This window comes from Lepidochelys kempii, chromosome 25, assembly GCF_965140265.1.
Source record: "Lepidochelys kempii isolate rLepKem1 chromosome 25, rLepKem1.hap2, whole genome shotgun sequence".
Lineage (NCBI taxonomy): Eukaryota > Metazoa > Chordata > Testudines > Cheloniidae > Lepidochelys > Lepidochelys kempii.
The window spans coordinates 5,955,968-5,962,258 of NC_133280.1; positions in this window are offsets into that span (position 1 = coordinate 5,955,968).

Below are 6,291 nucleotides of genomic sequence, written 5' to 3' on the forward strand. Positions count from 1 at the left end.
AGTTCTCCTTTTTAAATGAAGAGGATTCTTTCACATGCTGCAGGAAATTTTCTTCCACTGCCCCCTGGGACACAGCTGGGCTCAGGTATCTGTGTGTAGATCAGACCCACCCCTAGATACAAATCCCAGCCACCTCGCAGCAGCATGCACGGGGTAACCACAGGGTGGGCTCCGCTGGCGGGTACTAAAGTACTGATATGGCCCCCAGTAACCGTACTGTATTTCTCCTCAATGCCCCAGAAAGGAGCTGCAGGGCTCTGGGGTCTATCCGCCAGCCAAGTTCTACCTTGGTGATTGGTTACTATCATTATCATGTTCTCTGTGTATATAAATCTCCCCACTGTATTTTCCACTGAATGCATCCGATGAAGTGAGCTGTAGCTCATGAAAGCTTATGCTCAAATAAATTTGTTAGTCTCTAAGGTGTCACAAGTCCTCCTTTTCTTTTATCATTAAGAAGGGGTTGCCAATGTCTTAGTTTCTGTAGACAGAGCTTATTATCCACAGCAGGGCTCCTTACGGTCCTCCATTTACCCCCCTCTATTTCAGGGACTCCCTGCACTTCCCTAATCTCTCCCTGGCTAGGGGTTTGTGTGGTTTTTCTTCATACCTCCTCCCATCCCCTGTGAGCAGCGGTGTGCATCCCCATTCCCCCAATGGCAGGGTCCCCCAGTCCTCCCCCATGGTTCTGTGTGGCCCCCATTCCTGCCTGCACCCTACAGCCACATCCCCCATTTCTCCCTCCATGTCAGGGGCTACATACACTTTCCCCTCTTCTCTTCCCCCCCACTGTGGTGTTCAAAAGTTATTGCATTGCAGACACATGCCATCCCTCTGAGGGTCAGGCCTCATGAGCTCAGTCAATTACAAGCTCCGTCAGCAAGGTGGGCAAGCGCCCAAAAGAGAGCAGAGCTGGGTCTGATCAATATCCTTTGGGTTGGGGCTAGAAGCAGGTTGGGGCACTGCCCGGGGGGAAGGAGGATGTGGGAAGCGGGGACAGATGAGCTCAAAAGAAGCATTCCAAACCCCAGAGGAAGAATTAAATGTGGCCACGAGTCAAAATATTTCACTGACTTATTTAATTAAAAAAAATTTATTTTAAAATACAGCACCAAGACTGTGCAACGCTTTCAACCCATCCTTCCACGCGCAGCTCCCGGGCCAGCGAACTGAAGAACAGACACCTGGTTAAAAAAGGGACCGACTGACCAACCCCACGTTTTGCAAAAGGAAGTTCCCTAAGAGGTCTGCTCCCGCCCAGAACCCCGCTCCCGCCTGAGAAGGCGACACCGGCTTACACCGGCCCAGGATCGTTGCCATCCAAGAACTGGCAGGCCGGTGACTGACACGTTCCTACAATGCTTTGGCTGGACCGGCCCAAGTTCCACCCGTCATCCCAGCAACTGCGATTCTCTTCCCAGACCTGTGCCCACAGCAGCGGCCTCGGTTTAAAAGCTGCATTGGTGTGTGTTATTGGGAGCACGACACCCGCTGTGCCAGGGAGGGGGTGGCCCAGGGTCCACTCCCCCTCCTCCACTCAAACAGCAGAACGGCCAGTCAAGCTGTACGGTTTGACCCACAAACTGCGTATTAGACAAAATCTCGAGCTTCCTGCTGGCAGCGTCCCTTTGCGAGCAGAGAACCCATCTCCTTCCGAAGGGGCAGGGATCCTCCCTGCTCCCAGCTTGATCCTGAACAGGGAACTCGCGGCTCCTGCCGAGAAGAGAATTGGCCACTGGGTTGGGAGCGGGAGGTCTGGCGGCACAGGGAAGAGGCTCCTAGCTCAGCGTCCACCAGCTTCCCCTGCAGCCAGAGACACCGAGAAATAGGAGATATCTTGTGCTAAGGGTAAGCCAGCGCTCCAGGCCCGGGAGAGTGGGACGCCTAGCTAAAGCCACGCTGCCATGGGCTGGGATCTGTGCTGGGGGCATCATGGGAACCCAGACGCAGTTAGCACCAGGGAGGAGCAGGAGAACACACCATGCATCACCAATTCTTCCCTTTAACAGGGGGACAGACTGATCGGGAAGGACATCCACATCAACCTTATTACTAGCTGGTGAATTTGGCCTAGCAAGGAGAGAGGAGGGGACCCATCAGTGACAGACAGATAGCCTTTTTGACTTCATTTCTTCCCCCACCTCGTTTCAACCCACGATCCTTCACCAGCCCTGACAAGACAGGCAGGCCCGTGTAAAACACAAAGCCTCCAGCATTAGGGATTGAACCACCCCACCTAAGCTGGGTTCAGCAAACAGGAGAAAGGCCGCGTTTGCCCTTCCATGAGGATTTCTTTCGGCCTCTAAGCAAACTCAGAGCCAGTCACTCTGGAGCGTTAAAGGAACTTCTGAACCTACACTGGTCAAGTGGGCTTGAAATTTGCCAAACCAAGGTCATTCTTCCCTAGCTCGGGCGTAGACATCAGAGATCGCAGCCTCATGGCAGGGTCGTCTCCAAGGGCTTGGGGAAGCAGCTGGCGAGGCACCCCCAGTGCGTCTTAAAAATAATCAGTTGCTAGAAACGGAGGCGGAAAGGTACTTTTACCCTTTCCTAAAAAGGAAGTGATTTAGCAACAATAAACCACTCCCCAAAAGGTCTATCTGCTAAGATCCAGCATCCGCCCCCACCACGCACGCCCTTGGCTTTGTGGCTCTTTAAATAAACACACACACAGAGAGAATGAAGAGACCAGTTAACAAGGAGATTTCTCTTTGGGGAAAGTGGCTTCCGTAACATTAAACCTCCTTGACCTCTCCAGCTCTTCCTGCTCCCCAAGGAAACGTTCAGACAGGATCCATTTCTCCCCCTGAGCTCCTCGTCCCTCGTGTGCTCCATCGCTGACCGGAGCTTTGATCGCACAGCGCCTGTCGTTTTGCAGCCTGGGCGAGTGGGGTGCAAACTGAGCTCAGGGATCCCTTCACCCTCCTCCTCTACCGAGGAATGGGGCAGCAGCTCACCAGCCTTATGCAGCCGATTAGGAAGGGAAGTGAAAACTACCTCTCCCTGACAGTGCTGTCTGGGGAGCTTCAAGGAGGCCGAATGCAATGACTCCAGTGGGAATTGAGCCAGGACGCCAAGATTAAACCTCGGACTCTCGCCAAGCAGCGTGATCCATTCTAATGGGGAGAGTAGCCACTAGGAGGTGGGGTCCCTGGGTTCTATTCCCAGCTCTGACCTTGTACAAGTCACTGCCCCTCTGTGCCTCAGTTTCCCCCCACCCCAGCTATAAAATGGTCATAACAATACTGACCCTCCTTGCTTTGAGATCTATGAGGATAAGAACTAGGGGACTATTCTCACAAGGGCCACAGGCTCTCTGCTGAGCACAAGGCGCCAGGCCTGGGCTTTAAGTCTTGTCCCAAAAGAGGGTTCCTCCTGCAGCATAGTTCTCCTTAACGGCCCTGCAATGCCCATTGCATCGGCACTCCCTACAGATCTGCTGGCCTCAAATGGCCCCAGGCCAATGCTGCTTAGCTTGTTGGCCGAGCGGCTCATGGGAACGGCTCCCTTAGGTCTGGGCCATTCTAACCCCTCAGTCCTCCAGGCCAGTCGACATTAGTACTCAGCCCCGTTATGGCCCTTTGCATCTCAGGATCCCAAAGCACTTAACCCCAGTTTCCGGGGTAGGGACAACACGTTCATTTGTGGCCTGGGGGTCTGGAATGATTTTCCTCTTCCACACCCCGCGGCTCAGGGCAGATGGGGAAGGGCCACGTCCTGAAAACAAAGAGGTGCGTCAGGCCAGGAGATTGGGCAGAGGATAGGACGGGACGCAGAGAACCCCTGCGTTCAGGAAGTGGGCCAGGATCTGCTGTGCTGTACGAAGCGGGGTATAAGCTGTATGGCATTTCTGCAGTTAACTAGAGATGGGAGGTCATTTTATCTCAGTCTTTGGCACCGGTGTGACCGCTGCTAGAATAGCGCATTCAGGCCTGGGGTGCACACTTCAAGGAGGATGTTGATAAACTGGAGAGGGGTCAGAGAAGAGCCACGAGACTGACCGGAGGATTAGAAAGCCTGTCTTAGAGTGACCGAGCCCTGACTCTGTCAAGCTTAACAAAGGGAAAGCTAAGGGGGGACCTGATCACAGTCTGTATGTATCTCCACACGGAACAAATATTTAATAACGGGCTCTTCACTCTCGCAGAGGAAAGTCAAACACTGGAAGTTGAAGCGAGGGAAATTCCGACTGGAAATAAGGCACACATTTTTAACGGTGAGAGTAATTAACTATTCAAACCACTCCCCAAGGGTCGTGGTGGCTTCTCTGCCACTGGCCATTTAAAATCAGGATTGGCTCTTTTTCTATAGGATCTGCTCTAGGAATCATTTTGGAGCAGGTCTCTGGCCTGTGCGATGCAGGAGCTCAGACCAGATGATGCCAGTGGTTCCTTCTGGCCTTCACATCAGCAGAACATAAGAGCGGCCAGACTGGGTCAGACCAAAGGGCCATCTAGCCCAGTGGTCCTGTCTTCTGACAGTGGCCCATGCCAGGTGCCCCAGAGGGAATGAACAGAACAGGGAATCATCAAGTGATCCATCCCCTGTCGCCCATTCCCAGTTTCTGGCAAACAGGGGTTAGGGACACCATCCCTGCCCAATCGCCATTGATGGACCTATCCTCAAGGAACTTATCTAGTTCTTTTTTGAACATCGCTATAGTCTTGGCCTTCGCAACATCCTCTGGCAAGGAGTTCCCCAGGTCAACTGTGCATTCGGTGAAAACATACTTCCTTTTGTTTTAAACCTGCTGCCTATTTATTGACTCCTAGTTCTTGTGTGAGAAGGAGTAAATAACACTTCCTTATTTACTTTCTCCACACCAGTCATGATTTTATAGACCTCTATCACATCCCCCCCCTCAGTCACCTCTTTTCCAAGCTGAAAAGTCCCAATCTTATTAATCTCTCCTCATAGGGCAGCCATTCCATACCCCTCATCATTTTTGTTGCCCTTTTCTGAACCTTTTCCAATTCCAATATATCTTTTTTGAGATGGGGCGACCACATCTGCACGCAGTAAGTAGAAGCATTTGAAAGGTCAGGCCCAAGGACACAAGAGGCCACCTGGTGCTTCTCTGCCACCACAGGAGGTCAGGAAGCATTGCTTAACCTCATGCCAGGGCTATGAGGTTTCTGTGTTACCCTGCTGCCAGTCTATTGAGGGGAAACTGAGGCACGGAGAGACACTGCTTGCCGGAGATTGCACAGCAAGCCAGCAGTGGAGCTGGGAATTGATCTCAACTACCAGTCATGCGCTGCAATAGGCAGAACTGTGCAGGGTGGCAGATGGGGTGAAAACAGAGGAAGCTCCAAATTAAGCGTGGACCGGGCCGGGGGAAGATCTAGCTTTGTCAGGGCTCTAGTAATCCTGCGCCTTCAAGCCACTGAAGACTCCGAAGGCCTAGATACCAATTATGTCCTGTTTAAGCCTAAGCCACATGGTTGATCTTCTGCCTAAGGAGTCAGTTTCACATCTAAAATGGTGCCTCCTCTCATTAGATCTGCTTAGCAAGGGCCCCTGGGACAAGCAGATCCGATTTTGGACCTCTCCCGCCTGTGATTTGGGGGGGGGGGGTTGGTCAGGATAGGAGCTCCCCCTGAGAGCACGGAACGCAAGCTCCCACTCACGCGTGCCAGCTGGCTCCTCGTCACCCAGTCAGTCCTGGTTCCAAACCGCTCTATAAAAGTCGCACTAAAAAAGTAAGGGGTCCCCCCGCCCCCCAAAAAAGCAGCAGCATTTGATTTTACTGTATAGAGATCTATTTATATAACTCCAGCTCTGATAGAGGAGACTCTGTAGAAATATCACACGCACACAGAATAAAGTTATTCCCTCTTGTAAGAAAAGAAACCATCTCACCACACTTATTAAAAATCACAAGCCAGAAAAATACCCACTTTGCATGGAATCTGGGGAGCCCAGATATAAACCTGCATCTTTCGATTGCTCTTGGTTGAGACGGATCTTGGTTACACTAGGTGAAGGGACTCAGTCTTTTCCATATGGGAACCACCCTCCAGTTTAACTGGGACCCATCCCCTCTTTCCATTTAGCAGTTCGAGAAGAGAGCAGAACCCCAAGGAGAAGGATCCCCGACACCCCTGTAAATCCAGAGTGACTCCACTGGAACCAGGGGCGTTCTAGATTTACTCACCATGCAACCAAGATCAGAATCCAACTGCATAGGCAGAGAAATAGCGGGGGGGAAGGAAAGCTGGGGGAGGGGGAAGATCTAGGGCCCAGACCTTAATGGAAGCTTTGCATGAGTAAGGACCGCAGGGGTGGACC